The sequence below is a fragment of the Gigantopelta aegis genome, chromosome 4 (assembly GCF_016097555.1).
Source record: "Gigantopelta aegis isolate Gae_Host chromosome 4, Gae_host_genome, whole genome shotgun sequence".
NCBI lineage: Eukaryota > Metazoa > Mollusca > Gastropoda > Neomphalida > Peltospiridae > Gigantopelta > Gigantopelta aegis.
In genome coordinates, this window is record NC_054702.1 from 108,899,682 (window position 1) to 108,923,788 (window position 24,107).

The 24,107-nt window shown below is 36.9% G+C and overlaps 1 long non-coding RNA gene across 1 annotated transcript; it reads left to right on the plus strand.

The window, feature by feature from the left end:
• Positions 1-13,161: 13,161 nt before the first annotated feature.
• On the plus strand, positions 13,162-15,071 carry LOC121372726. Its single transcript, XR_005957975.1, has 3 exons — positions 13,162-14,047; positions 14,088-14,713; positions 14,754-15,071. It is a non-coding gene; the product is annotated as an uncharacterized LOC121372726 (long non-coding RNA).
• Positions 15,072-24,107: the final 9,036 nt, after the last annotated feature.

The following is a 24,107-nucleotide window of genomic DNA, read 5'->3' on the forward strand; positions in this document are numbered from 1 at the left end:
GTTCCTACGGGCCTGTTTTATTACATACCCTCAATTTATTTTCTGGCAGAAAATCTGGTATCTTTGGCAGAGGTTGAAACAATTGGTCGTCTAATTTACGACTGTTACCATAAAATAATACAATTAATCACTTTTGGCATCTAGCAATTTAAAGCAAAATTAACAATAGTTACCACATGGAATAAGCATCATATATTATTTTGTTTTAATAGCAATATGTATGCAATTTTGAGATTCTGTGTGCGCTATGAAAGAAACAATCTTAAAATTAGTGGCGAGAATTTCAAATTTTTTGTCTAAGACAACATTTCCAGGATTAGGGACAAAGTCTCTGATAAGTGGTTCAAACTGATACGGTTTGATGCCATTAGCACAAGCTGGGCACAATTCTTCGTCACTCGAATCGCTAAATTTGTCCATGCTGCTTGGTAGTTTCTTCAGTTTTCCTCTCATCGATGACGTCACGGGTCTAGCTCATCAATTGTCGACAGTTTCCGGCAAACATCGGAGATCGGTGAAAAAAAACCCCAACCAAGACTGGCATGCTTAACTTAGTCAATAAGGGGAGCGCGGTAGTTGCGTGTTGTGGTTTATGACGGCAAACAATTCATTACCCGTATATATGGTTTGGTGTCCGGTCTCCTTTAATATGTTATACCCCATGTTTAATATGTTATACCCTATGTTTAATATGTTATACCCCATGTTTAGTTGGATATATATCCCTTGTTTAATATGTTATATTTTATTTTTAATATATTATATGTCACATGTCAGGAAGTAAGCAAGTTAGCAAGTAAGCAAGTCAGCATGTAAACAAGTAAGCAAGCAAGCAAACAAGCAAGTCAGTAAGTCAGCAAGTAAGCATGTCAGAAATTGAAGCAAGTCAGCAAGTAAGAAAGACAGCAAGTAAGCAAGTAAGTAAGTTGGCAAGTCAGAAATTTAAACAAGTAAGCAAATAAGTAAGTTGGCAAGTCAGAAATTTAAACAAGTAAGCAAGTAAGTAAGTTGGCAAGTCAGAAATTTAAACAAGTAAGCAAGTAAGTAAGTTGGCAAGTCAGAAATTTAAACAAGTAAGCAAGTAAGTAAGTTGGCAAGTCAGAAATTTAAACAAGTAAGCAAGCCATCTACTTGACCAACCAGCAAGCAAGCTATTCAGCCATCCAGAAAATCAACAGAATGAAGTTTTTATGTTACTTAAACAAAGAAGACTAGTTACTTTTTCTTTAAAATACAGATTAAGTTTACTATGTACATTAGTTGACTGAGCAGAATAATAAGGTGGTCTCTTAAAGCAGGTTGTAAAAGAGAGGACCACTTGAGTAGAAATGACTGTATCAAGAAATTCTTCCACCGATACGATTAATTATATTTCTGTTTTTTTTACCTGTAGATCCATTATACGCTTTAATACCCTGATTAGTTGAAGTTTGTGATTATATCACTCGTGTTTGTGAATAAGTCGTGAACTGTTTCAAGTGCTTTCACGATTGTCTTGATGGGCAGGTTTGCTGTGTTAGCAATGACAGGGGCTTGCAAAGTACTCACCCTTCAAAGTTAATAACGTCAAATACTTGGTTGGCGGTGGGGTTGCTGTGTTCAGTGTATACCCTGTATGTATTCATCGATTTCTGGTATATTTTATTGTCTTATGGTTACTTAGTTTACATTGAAAGGATTTAAACCTAAAGGTTTGGTCTTTATAATATTACTTTATCATGTCACAAGGCTCAAACACATATGCAATGTATGTGTGTGTGTGGTTGTGTGTGTGTGGTTGTGTGTGTGTGTGGTTGTGTGTGTGTGGTTGTGTGTGTGTGGTTGTGTGTGTGTGGTTGTGTGTGTATGTCTGTGTGTGTGTGTGTATGTGTGTGTTTATGTCTGTGTGGTTGTGTGTGTGTGTGTGTGTGTGTGTGTATGTGTGTGTATGTTTGTGTGTATGTTTGTGTGTGTGTCTATGTATGTGCGTGTTTCTTTGTGTGTGTGTGTGTGTGTGTATGTATATGCATGCATATGAGTGTGTATATGTGTGTGCATGTATATGAGTGTGTATGTATGTATGTGAGTGAGGGTGTGTATGTATGTATGTATGTATGTGTATGTGTATTGTTGTATATGTTTCAATGTGTATGTGTGTGTTTGTGTATGTCTATGTATGTGTGTGTTTGTGTATGTCTATGTATGTGTGTGTTTGTGTATGTCTATGTATGTGTGTGTGTCTTTGTGTGTGTGTGTATGTGTGTGTACATGTATATGGGTGTGTATGTATGTATGTGAGTGAGGGTGTGTATGTATGTGTATGTGTATTTTTGTATATGTTTGAATGTTAGCATGTGTGTGTGTGTGTGTGTGTGTGTGTGTGTGTGTGTGTGTGTATGTGTGTTCCAAGACCATTCTACCAGGAGTGCAGTCTTTGTGTACCTACCTGCACCTACCTGGCTCCTTTGTTTGTGTCAGTAATAAAGCTGGTCTGACCCATGGCATTAAAATTCCACCCTGGACTCAGTCCCATGTAATGTGTCGGAGGCTGAGCCCAGGATGGATGTGCCTGAAGCATCAGTGGATATGGGCATGCTATAATTGTTTGGATGTGCCTGAAGCATCAGTGGATATGGGCATGCTATAATTGTTTGGATGTGCCTGAAGCATCAGTGGATATGGGCATGCTATAATTGTTTGGATGTGTCTGAAGCATCGGTGGATATGGGCATGCTATAATTGTTTGGATGTGCCTGAAGCATCGGTGGATATGGGCATGCTATAATTGTTTGGATGTGCCTGAAGCATCGGTGGATATGGGCATGCTATAATTGTTTATGAAGCATCGGTGGATATGGCATGCTATAATTGTTTGGATGTGCCTGAAGCATCGGTGGATATGGGCATGCTAAATGCATGATATGGGCATGCTATAATTGTTTGGATGTGCCTGAAGCATCAGTGGATATGGGCATCACCTGAAGCATAGTGGATATGGGCATGATAATTGGGATGTGTCTGAAGCATCGGTGGATATGGGCATGCTATAATTGTTTGGATGTGCCTGAAGCATCGGTGGATATGGGCATGCTATAATTGTTTGGATGTGCCTGAAGCATCGGTGGATATGGGCATGCTATAATTGTTTGGATGTGCCTGAAGCATCGGTGGATATGGGCATGCTATAATTGTTTGGATGTGCCTGAAGCATCGGTGGATATGGGCATGCTATAATTGTTTAGATTGGGGTTTGGCCTAGATGGGGAGTATAGTAAATGATGAACTTTTTGTGGTCAGATCAAGCTCACAGCATAAAGCTGTAGAATGACAGGTGTTCAGAATGTATGTGTTGTACAGCTGAGGACAACCTCTTGTAGAATGTTTCACTTATGTGGTGCAGCTGAGGACAACCTCTTGTAGAATGTTTCACTTATGTGGTACAGCTGAGGACAACCTCTTGTAGAATGTTTCACTTATGTGGTACAGCTGAGGACAACCTCTTGTAGAATGTTTCACTTATGTGGTGCAGCTGAGGACAACCTCTTGTAGAATGTTTCACTTGTGTGGTGCAGCTGAGGACAACCTCTTGTAGAATGTTTCACTAGTTTGGGACACAACATGAAGTTGCATGTCCAGCAAATGATTGAGAAACAAGTAGGAACCATTTGTGACACCTTTGATCAGCCTGACACATTAAGTCCTATTGTCAAATGTGGACATACAAACATGATACTGCACTATGGCTTGACACGAAGATTACACTTAAGAAAACTGACAACTCCCACACGGTATATCACATATAGGATGTCCCATTCTTGCATGCAAAGATTACAGAAAACTGACAACTCCTACACAGTATATCACATATTGGATGTCCCATTCCTTCATTAACATTATATTGTTCTGCTTTCCAGATTCAGACCATGCATGTTGTATAGTATATCTGTAATTGGTTCATTAAAACTGTTCTTCTGCTGCTTTCTGAACTTAGACCATATGTGTCAGGAGTGATGTCACAATACAATGATCCACTTAATCTATTGGATTGGATATCTCATAATCATGGCAGATTGTATTCTGTTTGGTGTAAGAATCTTGGATTATCAAAGATTATTGCTCTGTCATACTGGATATAGTTCTGATGGTTCACCATTTTTCTACATTTGGCCAGGATTAGGGTAGAAAATCCTTGTCAACATTTCATACATTCTGTGTTTACAAGTTTTACAACCCAGGATGAAAATCTGACAGAGAAATTACATGGTACAGTGCATATAGGTAAACGTATTGGGATCACTGTTAAGAATTGACATTTTGTTTGACATTAACGTTATGGCTGTTTTGGACCATCACCATGACAGTTGCTTAGCAACAAATCCAGTATTATATTTAATTCAGACTGTGTTATGTGTCTATAAGCTTCTAAATTCCATTTTGTTTTTACAATATTAAAATATTTTGAAAAAGGCCACAACGGACAATGCAATAAAAGGTGTTCTCAGTTGGTTTATTTTATGTTAATACCAAGTTGAATGTTTGTTGTGTTAAGACAGGTGAAGACCAAATACTCACCATAATTAGAATCTTTTAATGTCTAATCGTTTACCATGAAATTAAACAATAAAATACTCACCATAATTAGAATATGTTAATGTCTAATCGTTTACCATGAAATTAAACAATAAAATACTCACTATAATTAGAATCTTTTAATGTCTAATCGTTTACCATGAAATTAAACAATAAAATACTCACCATAATTAGAATATGTTAATGTCTAATCGTTTACCATGAAATTAAACAATAAAATACTCACTATAATTAGAATCTTTTAATGTCTAATCGTTTACCATGAAATTAAACAATAAAATACTCACCATAATTAGAATCTTTTAATGTCTAATCGTTTACCATGAAATTAAACAATAAAATACTCACCATAATTAGAATCTGTTAATGTCTAATCGTTTACCATGAAATTAAACAATAAAACTGTACTGAAATGCAAGTACTGGTACTCTATATGGCAACCAATTTTTTAATCTGAACGACAAAACTATTACAACATTAAAGCTTATATCTGTACACAAATCAGAACCAAGAGGAGAGGTTACTGGATTTGTATTAGATGGCAAAAATTGGACACCATACCACAAACCATGCTGTACAAAAACAAACATGTCACTTGTCATCAGTATCTGGTAGTATTAATGTGAATAACAGTTGATTTTTACATCACTTCTGAATGAATGAGGTTTTTTTTATATATACTTATTCATACATTGACTAATAAATAACTACAAGTGATAAATGGGTTTTTTATATATATATATACTTATTCATACATTGACTAACAAATAACTACAAATGATGAATGTTTTAGTTTTTTTATATATACTTATTCATACATTGACTAACAAATAACTACAAGTGTCACAGAAAAACACCCCACATTGTGGGTGGTATTCCTGCAATATCAATGTTTGAAAAACGTAAATGGACATAATCTTCAATCTGAGAAGTACTGTTGCAAAACACTGAAACTGCATGTAATGCTTATTGCATACGACCTTCAGAATACAGTCGGCACATCGGTGATATTTATCTTCATTGTGGTCAATTTCACAATTGTTTCACAGAAACAACACTCTCTTGTGGCCATTGTAAACATGCAACAGAACACCAGCCCCAAATTATCATGATACCCATACCAAGTTACACAGTTTTACTTATCTCCTAGGCTTTATGAGCGGGCATTGTTTGACTGGTGATTGTACACCCCAGCGTGCAGCCAGCGTGCAACCAGCGTTTGTCTTCTGAGTGAGGCCAAATTTGAGGGGAAGTTGCTATCAACAGTCTCATCTGAATGGGTCTTGAAGACGGTGTATCAGTTTGTGTGGATTGTTGTAAAAGTTTCAATACAAAAGGTGCAGCGTGATGGATTTATGATATGATTATTGCTGTAAATAGATAAAAGAGCGGTGTGGAAGTCGATCTCTGTCGATAGATCTGACTGTCATTCACTCACTCACGCTGTAGTGGCTGATAATTGAAAATAAAATGATGTATGATAGTAAATGAGTAAGACCTTATGTCATACACACTTGAAACTAGTTTGAAAAACATATTTGTTTCCCTATCGGGCCATATATAGTCAACATGTTTTATAAATCATATGTTCAGCTGTGTAGTGTTTGTATGTAAAATGAATGAATGAATGAATGGATAAATGAACGAATGAGCGAATGAGTGAATGAGTGAATGAATGAATGAATGAATGAATGGATGGATGGATGAATGGATGGATGGATGGATGGATGGATGGATGGATGGATGGATGGATGGATGGATGGATGGATGGATGGATGGATGGATGGATGGATGGATGGATGAGTGGGTTGGTGGGTGGGTGGTTGGTTGGGTGGTTGGTTGGGTGGTTGGTTGGGTGGGTGGTTGGTTGGTTGGGTGGGTGGGTGGCTGGGTGGCTGGGTAGGTGGCTGGGTAGGTGGCTGGGTGGGTGGGTGTTTTTGGGTGGATGGATGGGTGGGTGGGTGGGTGGGTGTTTGGGTGGGTGGCTGGTTGGGTGGGTGGGTAGGTGGGTGGGTGGGTGGGTATTGGATGGGTGGGTGGGTGGGTGGATGGATGGATGGATGGATGGATGGATGGATGGATGGATGGATGGATGGATGGATGGATGGATGGATGGATGGATGGGTGGGTGGGTGGATGGATGGGTGGGTGGGTGGTTGGTTGGGTGGGTGGGTGGGTGGGTGGGTGGCTGGGTAGGTGGCTGGGTGGGTGGGTGGGTATTGGATGGGTGGGTGGTTTTGGGTGGATGGATGGATGGATGGAAGGAAGGAAGGAAGGAAGGAAGGAAGGAAGGAAGGAAGGAAGGAAGGAAGGAAGGAAGGAAGGAATTTTTAGTAACATTCCAGTATGAAAAAATCAGTAGTCATTTTACGTTTACCAAAGGTTAATAGATAATGCAATATAAAAATTATCTAGTTATGACATAGTTATCCTATAAATTAACCTGTTTTAAGCATTCAGCTGTCCTAAATTGCTACTGTTTACTTCTCTCTTAGGTGACAGCTATATACAGATTTGACTCCAAGAGATATCTTAAATCAAGATGTCATTTTTACTATGATTGTGGTATGAGAAATAATTGATTTCCTCTAAGAGCACACTAACCGACATATTTATCATCATAGACATATTTTTCTGATAGTCAGTTTACTGTCCTACCATGGTTTCCTTGATGTCAACATCTGTCACTTCATATCACCCATGATTTATGATGGAGCAACAAACCAAGTATCCACTAATTTCCTGTGGTATGTATTGTCTTGTTGGACACCCTGTGGACCAGTTTAATAAATTTGCCCGTTTTACACGACACTTCCCTGTGAAGATGGCTAATTTGTTCTGTCAATGTTCTGGTTTTACACTGGCTGTAGAATACAGGTCTGTCTAGCAGTAAGCTACAACACACATGTATTGGCATGTAGAACCTCACGTTATTGAAATCATAATCACTTCTCAAACAATCTACCATTATGTAATTCAGGAGCTGTAGGCAACTCAGTGATAGAGCATCCACCAAAGGGTATAAGATCAATCCTCATGTGTGGATCTGTTAAAGGGACATACCCTAGTTTCAACCCGTGAAAATTAACACTAAATTTAGTTAATCTACAAACCTGTAACACATTTGGATAAAGTTACAATTGAGTGAAACACGAGTCTGTGATTTTGAAATGGTGAAATACCCTCTAAAAGTAGACTAAAACTTGACTCCATAATTGTTACTTCTCAGACACACATGCGTTTTTAAAGATATGATAAATACATTTTGTAATATTAAAAACACCAGGAAGACCAAAAACACTTCGAATGTACAGAAATTGATAATCTAAACCATAAAATCTAAGTAAAGTATGATTTCAGTTATCAAAAATGGCTATAATAGTGCCTAGCCACTTGTTTTAAGAGGAAAATTAAAATTGTTCATTTACATTATTTCAATTAGATTTTGATGGAAGAAGACAACTTTTCCTGTAATATTGGGTGGTGGTGGTGGTCATGATGAATGGGTAAAGGAAAAAGAAAATTGTCTTGTAACCTGATGGTGACAGGATCTAGCTCAGTTGGTAGAGCACTTGTCTGACGTCCATGGGTTCAAGGATCGAATCCCCTTGGTGAACCTACTCCATGATTCAGTTTTTTCTTGTCCCAACCAGTGTTCTATGGTTGGCATATCAAAGGCTGCAGTATGTGCTATTTTGTAATGGGTTTCAAATCCTTCAGTAGCTGATCACAGGCATAGGAAGGTGCCAAAATGGTGGGGGGGGGGGGGGGGGCACACACACACACACACACATATATATATATATATAAATACATGTATAAATATATTAAAAAATCTATCGCTGCTTCTACACAGTGGGGGGGGGGGTACATGCCCCCCTTGCCTACCTGCTTCCTACTCCAGTGCTAATGTATAATATAAGTAAATCAATGCTCTAGTGGTGTCTTTAAACAAAACAAACTTTAAAGATGTAGCCTAATGAGTTGACATTTACAAACAACTCATCCTATTAAAATCTGGTTGTCCCAACCTGGTTCTGTATCACGTGCAGTTTATCTCTTTAAAATACTGGTCGCTCTTACTCGTAGTGCACATGCAGCTACCACAAAACATCTATGCAGAATGGGTCCTAGTTCAGCAACACATTTTGCTGTATCAGAATTTTTTTTTTAATTCTATTTAAATTCACTGATGATTTAAATATGCTGCTAGGTACTCACAGATATTAAACCTGGTTTGTTTGGTAAGCATTATTTATCTCTATTTAAGTGTGGAAATGACATATATCAATATTAATATCTATTATTAATATACAGCAAAACCTGCAAATAAAGGTTACTACTCTGTTTTACCTTTGGATAATGGTCATTTTTAAACATATCAATTTTACATTCAAGCATTCTATACATAAAAAATGAATGAATGAGTGTTTAACGACACCCCAGCATAAAAAATACATCGGTTATTGGGTGTCAAACTATGGTACATGGAATATATTAAAATATATATATATACATGTGTAAATAAAATAAACACCTGTTAGAAAAGGCCTGGTTTTGTTTTGTACATATATAACCTGATAAATGACACATTGTGCTACTTGGTTCTCACACCCCTACAGGGGTGAAGCTCAGTGGCAGAGTGTTGCCTGAGGTGCTGTAAGTTCCAGGATCAGTCACCGTCAATGGACTCAGTTTTTTTTCCAATCCAAACCAGTGTTCCACAATGGAACATCAAAGCTGTGGTATGTGCTGTCCTGTCTATTGAAAAGTATATATAAAATATTCCTTGTGCTTTATTTTTAGCAATAGCCTAATGCAGGCAGCTGACTTCCTGTCTTTGTCTTTTCACCAACTGAACCGGCCTCAGTGGCATTGTGGTTAGGCTATCAGTCTACAGGCTGGTAGGTACTGGGTTCAGATCCCAGTCGAGGCATGGAATATTTAATCCAGATACCGACTCCAAACCCTGAGTGAGTGCTCCGCAGGGCTCAATGGGTAGGTGTAAACCACTTGCACTGACCAGTGATCCATAACTGGTTCAACAAAGGCCATGGTTTGTGCTATCCTGCCTGTGGGAAGCGCAAATAAAAGATCCCTTGCTGCTAATCGGAAAGAGTAGCCCATGTAGTGGCGACAGCGGGTTTCCTCTCAAAATCTATGTGATCCTTAACCATATGTCTGACACCATATAACTGTAAATAAAAAGTGTTGAGTGCGTCGTTAAATAAAAACATTTCTTTCTTTCTTTCTTTTTTCTTTTTAATCCCATTTTTTAATATTTTTTAGATGAGTATCTGGTCTTCAATGTTTTATTTAATGACACACTCAACACACAGTTATGTGGCATTTGATATATGGTTAAGACGTACACAGACAATCAGAGAGGAAACCTGCTGCCACTACACAATGAGGTACTATTTCCGATTAGCAGCAATGGATTTTTATATGCAGTATCCCACAGACAGAATAGTACATACCACAACCTTTATTACACCAGCTGTGAGCACTGGCTGGAATGAGAGAATTGAGTTAAAAGGACTGTAGAAATGGCACACAAAGGGTATTTCAAGTATATCTTTTCTGCTTACAAGTATTCTGATTCTTCATTCTCCCCCCCCCCCCCATTCTGGTTTGGATGTTTCTGGCAACTTATACACAGGATATACAGTTAAAGCTAAGTTAAAGTATGTTTTGAACACATTTGATTTAATAATCGGTTATTGGATATCAAACATTTGGTAATTTTTACATATAGGGCCGAATTTACTAAGCTCATCTTTCTTAAGTGCAGGTGTTTAAGCATTGTAAATGTATGTAGTTACATGTACACACCTACAAGATATAAACATGCTTTGTAAATTTGGAAACCTGCTACATTGGAATGAAAAATTGTTTAACGTGCACATTCAGAGCAAGCTGTTGTAGTGCACGCCCCGCTACATTAGTAGCAAGGGATCTTTTATATGCACCATCCCAAAGACTGGATAGCACATACCACGGCCTTTGGTAAACCAGTCGTGTTGTACTGGTTGGAACGAGAAATAGCTCAATGGGCACACTGATGGGGATTGACCCTAGACCAACCACATATCAGATGAGCACTTTACCACTTGGCTATGTGTTTAAATATAGCTGTATGTAAGAAAACTGTGAGATTCTTCTTTCTATATCTGCCTGATTTGCTGTCAGTCCATCGATCCCACCTGCAGTGCCCTGTAATAAAAGTGATAAGCCGCCAGTGTCTGCGGTCTCTGCGGGGATCCACCTGTCCACCTGGACCTTCCCACAGCAGTTAGTAACCCCTCCTGGGACCCGGAATGACCCCAGCATGTTGAGAGATGCATGCCTCGGGAGTGCAGATCGTGTTCTGGCTATTAAACCTGTAATGAAATGTTACTCAACACACAGAGGTGACAGGGTTCCACCTATCTCTGCCTAATCAAGCAGTCAGTCCCCAGCTTGTTGTAGGTTTTAGTTCCTTCACAATCTTCTTTACATACAGATAATTAAAGGTATTCTAAATACACGTTTAAGGGTATGCTAAATACACGTTTAAAGGTATTCTAAATACACATTTATGGGTATACTGAATACACATGTTTAAACGTATGATAAATAAACATTTTTAAATGTATGATAAATAAATATGTTTAAAGTTTACACATGTTTAAAGGTGCTCTAAAATACATGTTTAAAGGTGCTCTAAAATGCATGTTTAAAGGTGCTCTAAAATACATGTTTAAAGGTACTCTAAAATGCATGTTTAAAGGTGCTCTAAAATGCATGTTTAAAGGTGCTCTAAAATGCATGTTTAAAGGTACTCTAAAATGCATGTTTAAAGGTGCTCTAAAATGCATGTTTAAAGGTACTCTAAAATGCATGTTTAAAGGTACTCTAAAATGCATGTTTAAAGGTACTCTAAAATACATGTTTAAAGGTACTCTAAAATGCATGTTTAAAGGTACTCTAAAATGCATGTTTAAAGGTGCTCTAAAATACATGTTTAAAGGTGCTCTAAAATACATGTTTAAAGGTGCTCTAAAATACATGTTTAAAGGTGCTCTAAAATACATGTTTAAAGGTACTCTAAAATACATGTTTAAAGGTGCTCTAAAATGCATGTTTAAAGGTACTCTAAAATGCATGTTTAAAGGTGCTCTAAAATACATGTTTAAAGGTGCTCTAAAATGCATGTTTAAAGGTACTCTAAAATGCACGTTTAAAGGTACTCTAAAATGCACGTTTAAAGGTGCTCTAAAATGCACGTTTAAAGGTGCTCTAAAATGCACGTTTAAAGGTGCTCTAAAATGCACGTTTAAAGGTGCTCTAAAATGCACGTTTAAAGGTACTCTAAAATGCACGTTTAAAGGTACTCTAAAATGCATGTTTAAAGGTACTCTAAAATACATGTTTAAAGGTGCTCTAAAATACATGTTTAAAGGTGCTCTAAAATACATGTTTAAAGGTGCTCTAAAATGCATGTTTAAAGGTGCTCTAAAATGCATGTTTAAAGGTGCTCTAAAATGCATGTTTAAAGGTGCTCTAAAATGCATGTTTAAAGGTACTCTAAAATGCATGTTTAAAGGTACTCTAAAATACATGTTTAAAGGTACTCTAAAATACATGTTTAAAGGTACTCTAAAATACATGTTTAAAGGTACTCTAAAATACAAAATAAAGTTTGTTTTGTTTAACAACACCACTATAGCACATTGATTTGTTGATCATCGGCTATAGGATGTGAAACATTTGGTAATTTTGATATATAGACATAGAGATGAAACCAGCTATATTTTTTTATTAGTAGCAAGGGATTTTTTATATGCACCATCCCACAGACAGGACAACACATACCACAGCCTTTGATATATCAGTCGTAGTACACTGGTTTTATATATGAATGAAAAGCTCAAAAGATATTTACATTACCAAAAATGGATGGTGGTAAAATTTAAAATCTATAAACATAATAGCTGGCACAACAATGAATTTGTTGTACTATACAGTTGATTTGTTTTCCACCTGCTTGAAATCAAATTGTCAAGTTGTTAGTTTTATAAATCTGTTGTGAATATCACTGGGTGTTATTTTGGCATTCTGCAATACAATATGGCAATACACTGTCGTGGCCAGTGTGTCACTGTGTTGGAAATCTCTGTGAATGCATGACAATAGGTCATGAAGTAAAGCAAAATATACAAAAGAGAAATAGGAAATATTATGGAGTATATCCACACCTGACAGTGATCATTTCCATTACTCCCGTTTGGGTCTCCTTACACCCTGCAGTTCTTTTGTATAGCGTTTCTGTGCCAAAACCCATTGTTTGTTTACCTGGTGGAACCATTCACATATGCTTCAATTGTGACACATTATTCTATTATTTATGTGTTTAATCTGCACATAAATTTAATAAAAACCTATTCAAATGACAACTTTACTTTCATATAGTATAGTCATCAAGTGTGTTTTATTTTAACAGCTGGGTTTTAGATAAATAATAACATAACTGACCTTCAGAAATATTTATGTTTTTTATTTTTTGAAACCGTATAAGTAAGGTCAGGTTGGAGATCGTCTGACGTGGTTGTTGGGATAACTAACTAATCATATTGCAGATATAATATACCAGGCTATAATCCATGACATTTGCCAGCTAAATCCATAATCAAAGAAAACATTGCCATGTCGGTGGATGTATTCACTTTAATATAAAGCTTCAATCCCCAGTTAAGAGTACACTATTCAAAGCAGGATGTTGAAGTGAACGAGATTTCCACCGATATTGTTATTAATTGTAATAAATTTATCTCCACAAACAGGAGATTTACATAATGTCTCCATGTGATTAAGATATACCTCTGACAGCAGTCATCTTTTGAACCCAACCTTCACCGGTGTCGCCACGGTTTGATTTATAACGCTTCGGCCATTTGTTCACCAGTGTCGGCGCTTCCCTTAGATGTTTCCATTAGTGAATTATTAAATCATTCACGATTTATTCATGTGTTTAATGTCAGGGGATTAAGTTAAAAATTCTTTAGATTCAAATTTGTAACTTGAATATATATAAAGAAAAAACATTTACACAAACATTTTGATTTGTGGACAAAATTGGCATAGATATTATTGTCTCAAGTAGTTTTGGTTTTTTTTTAGACAAGATTAATGTGCCCCATTAATATATACAGTCACAATGTTAGAACACTGGGGATATGCTATCTAATACTAACTCTACTTTTAAACTGCTGAAAATTTCTCAAAATATATGTATTAAGATCATTTTCAACTATTTGCCCATATCACCTGACTTCCAAGCCAGATTAGGTAGTGAATGTTGTATATGTCAGTTAATTACAGGACAGGTACACATTTGAGTTTGGGGGTTTTAAAGAAAAAAAAAAAAAAAAAAAAAAAGAAGGAAAAGGAAAGAAAAGAAATAGAAGAATACATGTTTGAGTTGATTACAGCATAGGTACTCCAGGTTATACACTTCAGTTCATTATAAAACATAGGTACTCCAGGTTATACACTTCAGTTCATTATAAAACATAGGTACTCCAGGTTATACACTTCAGTTCATTATAAAACATAGGTACTCCAGGTTATACACTTCAGTTCATTATAAAACATAGGTACTCCAGGTTATACACTTCAGTTCATTATAAAACATATGTACTCCAGGTTATACACTTCAGTTCATTATAAAACATATGGTCTAGGACTTTAGGTAACACATAATACATGTTTGAGTTGATTACAGCATAGGTACTCCAGGTTATACACTTCAGTTCATTATAAAACATAGGTACTCCAGGTTATACACTTCAGTTCATTATAAAACATAGGTACTCCAGGTTATACACTTCAGTTCATTATAAAACATAGGTACTCCAGGTTATACACTTCAGTTCATTATAAAACATAGGTACTCCAGGTTATACACTTCAGTTCATTATAAAACATAGGTACTCCAGGTTATACACTTCAGTTCATTATAAAACATAGGTACTCCAGGTTATACACTTCAGTTCATTATAAAACATAGGTACTCCAGGTTATACACTTCAGTTCATTATAAAACATATGGTCTAGGACTTTAGGTAACACATAATACATGTTTGAGTTGATTACAGCATAGGTACTCCAGGTTATACACTTCAGTTCATTATAAAACATAGGTACTCCAGGTTATACACTTCAGTTCATTATAAAACATAGGTACTCCAGGTTATACACTTCAGTTCATTATAAAACATAGGTACTCCAGGTTATACACTTCAGTTCATTATAAAACATAGGTACTCCAGGTTATACACTTCAGTTCATTATAAAACATAGGTACTCCAGGTTATACACTTCAGTTCATTATAAAACATAGGTACTCCAGGTTATACACTTCAGTTCATTATAAAACATAGGTACTCCAGGTTATACACTTCAGTTCATTATAAAACATATGGTCTAGGACTTTAGGTAACACATAATACATGTTTGAGTTGATTACAGCATAGGTACTCCAGGTTATACACTTCAGTTCATTATAAAAGCATAGGTACTCCAGGTTATACACTTCAGTTCATTATAAAACATAGGTACTCCAGGTTATACACTTCAGTTCATTATAAAACATAGGTACTCCAGGTTATACACTTCAGTTCATTATAAAACATAGGTACTCCAGGTTATACACTTCAGTTCATTATAAAACATAGGTACTCCAGGTTATACACTTCAGTTCATTATAAAACATAGGTACTCCAGGTTATACACTTCAGTTCATTATAAAACATAGGTACTCCAGGTTATACACTTCAGTTCATTATAAAACATAGGTACTCCAGGTTATACACTTCAGTTCATTATAAAACATATGGTCTAGGACTTTAGGTAACACATAATACATGTTTGAGTTGATTACAGCATAGGTACTCCAGGTTATACACTTCAGTTCATTATAAAACATAGGTACTCCAGGTTATACACTTCAGTTCATTATAAAACATAGGTACTCCAGGTTATACACTTCAGTTCATTATAAAACATAGGTACTCCAGGTTATACACTTCAGTTCATTATAAAACATATGGTCTAGGACTTTAGGTAACACATAATACATGTTTGAGTTGATTACAGCATAGGTACTCCAGGTTATACACTTCAGTTCATTATAAAACATAGGTACTCCAGGTTATACACTTCAGTTCATTATAAAACATAGGTACTCCAGGTTATACACTTCAGTTCATTATAAAACATAGGTACTCCAGGTTATACACTTCAGTTCATTATAAAACATAGGTACTCCAGGTTATACACTTCAGTTCATTATAAAACATAGGTACTCCAGGTTATACACTTCAGTTCATTATAAAACATAGGTACTCCAGGTTATACACTTCAGTTCATTATAAAACATAGGTACTCCAGGTTATACACTTCAGTTCATTATAAAACATATGGTCTAGGACTTTAGGTAACACATAATACATGTTTGAGTTGATTACAGCATAGGTACTCCAGGTTATACACTTCAGTTCATTATAAAACATAGGTACTCCAGGTTATACACTTCAGTTCATTATAAAACATAGGTACTCCAGGTTATACACTTCAGTTCATTATAAAACATAGGTACTCCAGGTTATACACTTCAGTTCATTATAAAACATATGGTCTAGGACTTTAGGTAACACATAATAATTTATTTCATTTGTAGAAGAGATTTAAAATGTGGGGTTTTTTTTATTATTCTTATTAGATTGGTATACACTTTCACTGTTATTTTGAAGTAGTTCATGTAACACAATAATCAATATATTTGATTATTGTTCTTGAAAATGAAGGAAAAAATGCAAGTCAGCTTTCAAACAAGAGATCTTTGTCTTTATGTTTAATTATTATTGTCTTACCCAGAGGCAGTGTTCCTGGTTAGATCCCAGCCACTGGGGTACACAGAAATAGCCTATAAATGATTTTATTGTATCTGTGTGAGAGGAATGTGGAAAATCTCCACAATAACTAGTTTGTACTGGAGACATGACCCGAAACCTTTCAAACACCGCCAATATGTTTCTCTTGGCATCACACCAGCCATTGTCGGTTGTGTGCATTTCATGTCCATTTTCTGACATTATTTCCTCATATGTGCACTTTTTGCTCTCAGTTAGAATTTGTGGAGGCTGACCAAGTAGTACCAGGTGGTTTCTCCTTACCTGGCCATATTATTTCAATTAACTACAAGGTTTTGGTGATATTTTCTAAACAGCTGAATGTATATTGTTTTCTGAAATCATTATTTCTGCTATGAACATGTGTTGTATATAATATTTAATGTAATTTCTGACTCACTCTAATATCACTATTAAATTACCTTTGTATAAACCTATAGATCCATCGATACTGGTCTTTCTTCCAGTCCATCTAGTGCATTATTATTAACATATTAAGTTAAAATTTATCTTGTTATTGACAGATACATTGACTGATTGGCTAGCTAACCATTGGCTAGTGAATGTCAAATATTTGGTCATTGTGTCATGTTACTAGAGAAAAGCATCTACATTTGTAAAATAGATGCAAAGGATCTTTTATATGCACTTTCCCACAGACAGGACAGCACATGTCATGGCCTTTGAAAATGTAATCACACTATTACAATACAATAAAAATTGTAATTTAGTAAAACCATATTAAAAACTATGTTGAACCTTAACAGAAACTATTTCTAATTCTTATATTTGACTGTTGGTGACTTTACAAGGTCATGTCACGGTCAAGTCTAATTAATTTTGCTTCTCCATTATATTTGGCCTCAGTCTGTATTGTCAATGTCTAGATTTTTATCTAATTATAGTTTATCAGTTATTTTCTAGCTTATTTTATCTGTTTGGCCCGTCATGTCTTCTTTGTTGTATTTTGTCCTAATTATATCGTGCCTCCATTTTCTGCCTCAGTCTGTATTGTCTATTTTCACTACTTATCACAATTTGTCAAATTTGTCAAATTTCTTTTCTTTTCTACTTTTCATCTTCTACCGACATAGCTGACCGTTTTGGAGACTTTCCCACCACTATCACCATGTCCACTAATCAGCCCAGCTGAGTGTGTTCATGTTTCCTTTATTTCCCTTCAAAGAAACCAGCATTAAATTGTGATGCATATCGGACTCCTTAAGCTGTCTCGCAAATGAGGATTTTATTCCTCGGGACAATTGTTTACATCTCATCTCTTTGACGCTTTCTTCTCCTCATGTGCAATTGTCCCATTGTGGCCTGCAGCTACCGTCTCTCCGTGCCAAATGCTTTGACAAACCTCCTCCATGTGCCGTACACTTTCCCATCTCTAACACCGAGTTCTATTGTCCTAGTGGGGGACCCTCTGTCACAGGCGCACCATCCATGTCACATTCATTTACGTTTTGGCTGACACCTCCTTTAAAAGGGAGGTGATTATGGGATATTATTGGCTTTCTTCGGTGCTGGTTTTCCAGGTTGGTATGACCTCTGCGTCAGGCCATCCGTACAGAAGTTTGTTTCAGTTGCAAGACCCACTGTGGACATTTAAATGACATTTATCTCAAAACAGACCACTTGAGTGGTCATGCTGGACCTATTTCTGATGAATAAACATGTTTGTATAGAATAGGTTGTCAATAATAGTAAAAAACACAAACCGATATAGAAATCAATTCAGAGACCTGGTGAACAAGGATAATAATTTTATTACAATGTATATATGTATATATAAATATACATGTTGATATATATTTTAATCAGTGTAAAAGTATGTCAGTTAATGTTAATATTAAATTATTCTGAACTAGTTTTATAGAAATAAAAAAAAATTAATGATTCCATCCAGAACTTTTATTGCAGTTTTTACGCGATACTGAATTTTACCCTAAATTTTAATTTGATATATCTGTGATATTTGTATTTTTGCACAGTTCTTTACACTGTGTTTTAATTTAACTGTTGAATTTTTATATTGATGTTAATCATCACATTGTTGTTGCATTTACCATAGTTTGACACCCAATAGCCAATGTATTTTTCGTGCTGGGGTGTCGTTAAACATTCATTCATTCAGACACTGAGTGGTGCTTTAATGGAAACATTTCAAATCCTTGTGGATATAATATAGTTTAGTATCTAATATATATTTTGTGTTGTATTTAATTAAGATAATGATGAAAATAAAAATATTTCTGCTCTAAAAATAACATATGTTTGTTATATTTTTGTTGTTCTTTCATAAAAGAATTTCTCAAAATTTGGAATGGGAAGTCAATCCTGTGACCCATAACATCACAGATACTCTAACCGCTGAGCTACTAGTCTATTTAGGGCATTCTATCATGTGACCCATCGCATCACAGATACTGTAACCACTGAGCTACTAGTCCATTCAGGACAATCAGTCATGTGACCCATCACACCTTAGATACTCTAACCACTGAGCTACTAGTTCATTGAGGACAATCAATCCTGTGACCCATCACACAGATACTCTAACCACTGAGCTACTAGTCCATTGAGGGCAGTGAGTCATGTGACCCATCAGACAGATACTCTAACCACTGAGCTACTAGTCCATTGAGGACAATCAACCCTGTGACCCATCAGACAGATACTCTAACCACTAACCTACTTGTCCATTGAGGACAATCAATCCTGTGACCCATCAGACAGATACTCTAACCACTAACCTACTTGTCCATTGAGGACAATCAATCCTGTGACCCATCAGACAGATACTCTAACCACTGAGCTACTAGTCCATTGAGGGCAATCAATCCTGTGACCCATCAGACAGATACTCTAACCACTGAGCTACTAGTCCATTGAGGGCAGTCAGTTCTTTGACACATCACATAGGTACTCTAACCACTGAGCTACAACCCACTCCCCTCTTGGATGGAATGTATTTAAAAACTGGAGACAAGAGAAATTGACTTAAGTGAGATAAAGTGAAAGTGGTATGTGTGCAGGAGTCCACATTCACCTATTGTCTGTCGTCATCCCGCCAGGTAATAAAACCTTTGATCTCCCAGCCTCTCTCTCTAGGCTCTCCTCTCTGAATACCTGGAGCAAAATGTGCGTCCATGTAATGTATTTTCATTTACATAAATGGTAGGTAAACTGTGCTTATGATCAATATTAGTGTTATTTTAACACCCTAAAACACTGGGGTGTGGTACTCACCTGGTGTTGTGGTATGGATGTTTGTGAGGTATCGCTATTAGACATTACCACAACATGTAACTTGAAGTCTGTACATTCCTTCAGATTCTGGTTTCATATCTAACAGTTTTGATAATACTGGATTCTGGTTTTCACTCTATGGAAATATGAAGCAATAAAAATGATTACATTATATGCATGATTTGATTTGAAATAGTCCTGCTGGAAAGCTAGTTGTAAAAAATGTTTTTAAGGTTTTGGGTTGTTGTCTATAGGTTAATGTATGCACAAGATAGGAGACAAAGAAATAAATCTTGTAAGTGTTTTATGACTAGAATATGTTTTTTAGTGATGTTTCCTTTTCTTCTTTTGAATTAAAGAAATGAGTGATCCTAATAAATACAGATATGTAGAGAATAATACATAATACATATAGACATTCTAAGCATCTTAATTGTTATTGAAGAATATGTTCTTATTAATTATTAGCACCAGTAGTCATCAAACATTTTGGAGAGGACCATAGATCTGTATTGTTTGGAAGTGACAAGTTGTTATTGTAGTTTCATATTAAGTCCCTGCTCCTCAGTTAGTATTATGTTTGCTTGGTTCCTTAATAGGAGTGTATTTTACACTCAGTAGTCAATGTTTTTCTTTGTGGCAGGACATCATAAACCAGTCATTCAGTCACTCCAAAGAGGAGTGACAATTCAATGGCTGACCACATTCCACGGAAGAAAATATTGTAAGAAATTCTTACATTCATTTGTTTCAGTGCTCTATAAAGCCTGGGTGTATAGCGGGACCAATGGCCCACCTTTAACATATAAAAGTTTTCTATGCATTATTTGGTTACTGAAGTATGAAACATTATTTGGTTACTGAAGTATGAAACATTATTCTTGTAACTGGCCATTAACGTCTTCATGCAGCGAGTCATTTGCATGTCGATACTGTTCCCAATACTTTTAATCAGCTTTTCAATTGATGTCATGCGTTAAATGCCAGAATTTTATTTTATCTTCTTGATATCAAACATGCATGATGTAATGGTGAGGGAAGATTTGATTTCATCATAAACTGTCCTCCTTTGATTGTGTGTCACGATCCGTTGTCTTGCAGGCCTTCTTCTGTGTCACGAAGATAACAATTGCAGGATGTACAGTCCACTGACTTTCAATGATGGCGGTTTCACCAACACCTCGACTCAACCAGTAAGCACCTACAGTAGCCATTTAATCTGGAAATAGTTTGTCACACTCCACAACATCTAAAGAAATTGGTTAAATTTCGAAACATCCTTTTGTTGTTCTGGAAACTAATAGCAGAGGCCTGTTTTGATCCTCGCACAATATGTTTATTATGTTCTTTGATATTACATTACATTAAAAAAGCCAGGTTATCTGATTACATCTTAAACCTGTATGGTAGGTTTAAGAATTATTTATTCTATAGACTTTAGAAAAAGGGGTGGGGTGTGCCCCAGCCATCCTATGTGCTGTATAGTGTAACTGTATACACATGTACTTGGCAAGTTGCTATTATATATTTGTTTTAATGTTTTTAGGTTTAATTTTCACTCATTCAAACATTTAACAGATATTTTCAGTTAGGAACATTGACTGAAGTGTTGAGCTCAGTTAATATATACTACTCAAAAGAATTTAAGGGTCAAAAATTTATAACCAAATAAGTTTCAGAGTGTATTAGATTGATGATGTAAACTACACCAATTTTTTTATTAATTGTTCCATATTTACAAAAACCCACAAATAAACGTCACTGTATACAAGAAAGTCACATGACATGCTGTCAAAGTTGAAGGTTGTCAAACATGGATTTTACACATTAGAACATTCGTTTAATAGTGTGTGAATCCACCCCTGGCGCGAATACAATCGACACATCGTTGCCTCATGCTGTTGATCAGACGTCTGAAGAACTCTTGGGGAATGGTCTGCCACTCTGCCATAAGAAGTTGACCCAGATCATGAAGGTTGGCCAGAGGGGCATGGTTATCCCGAACTCTCCTGCCTAATTCGTCCCAGGCGTTCTCTATTGGGGCCAAGTCAGGCGAATATGCTGGCCAATCCATCCTGGCGATACCTTGTTGTCTGAGAAAGTCCGTTACCATTGTCATCCTGCAGAACTGCCCCGCCGCCAATCTGCTGAAGGCCTGGGAGAACCAACGGCCGGATAATCTCATTCAGATAGCCGATTCCATTCAGATTGCCATCCACCACATAGAGGGGGGTCATGTGGTGGATAGAGATGCCGCCCCACACCATGACGCTGCCACCACCGAACCGGTGACGTTGTCTAACGTTAACGTCAGCGAAGCACTCCCCAGTACGTCTGTAGACACGAACCCGACCGTCGTTGAACTGGAGACTAAACCTGGACTCATCAGTGAACATCACTCGACCCCACTGAACACATTGCCACCGCAGATGAAGCATGCACCAGTGATGTCTGGCCGTTCTGTGACGTGGTAGGAGTGGTGGTCGAACAGCCTGGCGACGGCAGCGTAGATTAGTGGCTCTAAGACGATTGCGTATGGTTTGATCAGACACTCAGTTCCAGTCGCAGTCCGCAGATTGTCACGTAATCGGCGTGCAGTGGTTGTGCGTTGACGTAGAGCCATATTGGTGATGTAGCGGTCCTCTCTATTTGTAGTGCTTCGGGGTCTTTCCGAACGTGGACGATTTCGAACAGAATTTGTTGCTTGGTACTGGCCAACGACACTCTGACTGACACCAAGTCTCAGAGCAACATTTCTTTGCGTATTGCCATCCTGAAGCCAAGCAATAGCCCTTCCTCGATCTTCGATAGTCAGTTGACGTCATACCATTGTCGAATTTGTTTTGTTTAACGACACCACTAGAGCACAATGATTTATTAATTATCGGCTATTGAATGTCAAACATTTGGTAATTTCAATACAGTGTTAGTAAAGAAACGTGTTACATTTCTCAATTAGCAGACTGCTCAAGCAGCCATCTTTATTGAGTAGCCACCTGAGTTAAGAATGCCACATTTCAATAGAGTGTTAGTGAAGAAACGTGTTACATTTCTCAATTAGCAGACTGCTCAAGCAGCCATCTTTATTGAGTAGCCACCTGAGTTAAGAATGCCACATTTTCCTTCTATATTAGTAGACTGCTCAAGCAGCCATCTTTATTGAGTAGCCACCTGAGTTAAGAATGCCACATTTGTCAATTAGTAGACTGCTCAAGCAGCCATCTTTATTGAGTAGCCACCTGAGTTAAGAATGCCACATTTGACTTCTCCTATATTAGTAGACTGCTCAAGCAGCCATGTTTATTGAGTAGCCACCTGAGTTAAGAATGCCACATTTGTCAATTAGTAGACTGCTCAAGCAGCCATCTTTATTGAGTAGCCACCTGAGTTAAGAATGCCACATTTTCCTTCTCCTATATTAGTAGACTGCTCAAGCAGCCATGTTTATTGAGTAGCCACCTGAGTTAAGAATGCCACATTTGTCAATTAGTAGACTGCTCAAGCAGCCATCTTTATTGAGTAGCCACCTGAGTTAAGAATGCCACATTTGACTTCTCCTATATTAGTAGACTGCTCAAGCAGCCATGTTTATTGAGTAGCCACCTGAGTTAAGAATGCCACATTTGTCTTCTCCTATATTAGTAGACTGCTCAAGCAGCCATGTTTATTGAGTAGCCACCTGAGTTAAGAATGCCACATTTGTCAATTAGTAGACTGCTCAAGCAGCCATCTTTATTGAGTAGCCACCTGAGTTAAGAATGCCACATTTTCCTTCTCCTATATTAGTAGACTGCTCAAGCAGCCATGTTTATTGAGTAGCCACCTGAGTTAAGAATGCCACATTTTCCTTCTCCTATATTAGTAGACTGCTCAAGCAGCCATGTTTATTGAGTAGCCACCTGAGTTAAGAATGCCACGTTTGTCAATTAGTAGACTGCTCAAGCAGCCATCTTTATTGAGTAGCCACCTGAGTTAAGAATGCCACATTTTCCTTCTCCTATATTAGTAGACTGCTCAAGCAGCCATGTTTATTGAGTAGCCACCTGAGTTAAGAATGCCACATTTTCCTTCTCCTATATTAGTAGACTGCTCAAGCAGCCATGTTTATTGAGTAGCCACCTGAGTTAAGAATGCCACATTTGTCAATTAGTAGACTGCTCAAGCAGCCATCTTTATTGAGTAGCCACCTGAGTTAAGAATGCCACATTTTCCTTCTCCTATATTAGTAGACTGCTCAAGCAGCCATGTTTATTGAGTAGCCACCTGAGTTAAGAATGCCACATTTTCCTTCTCCTATATTAGTAGACTGCTCAAGCAGCCATGTTTATT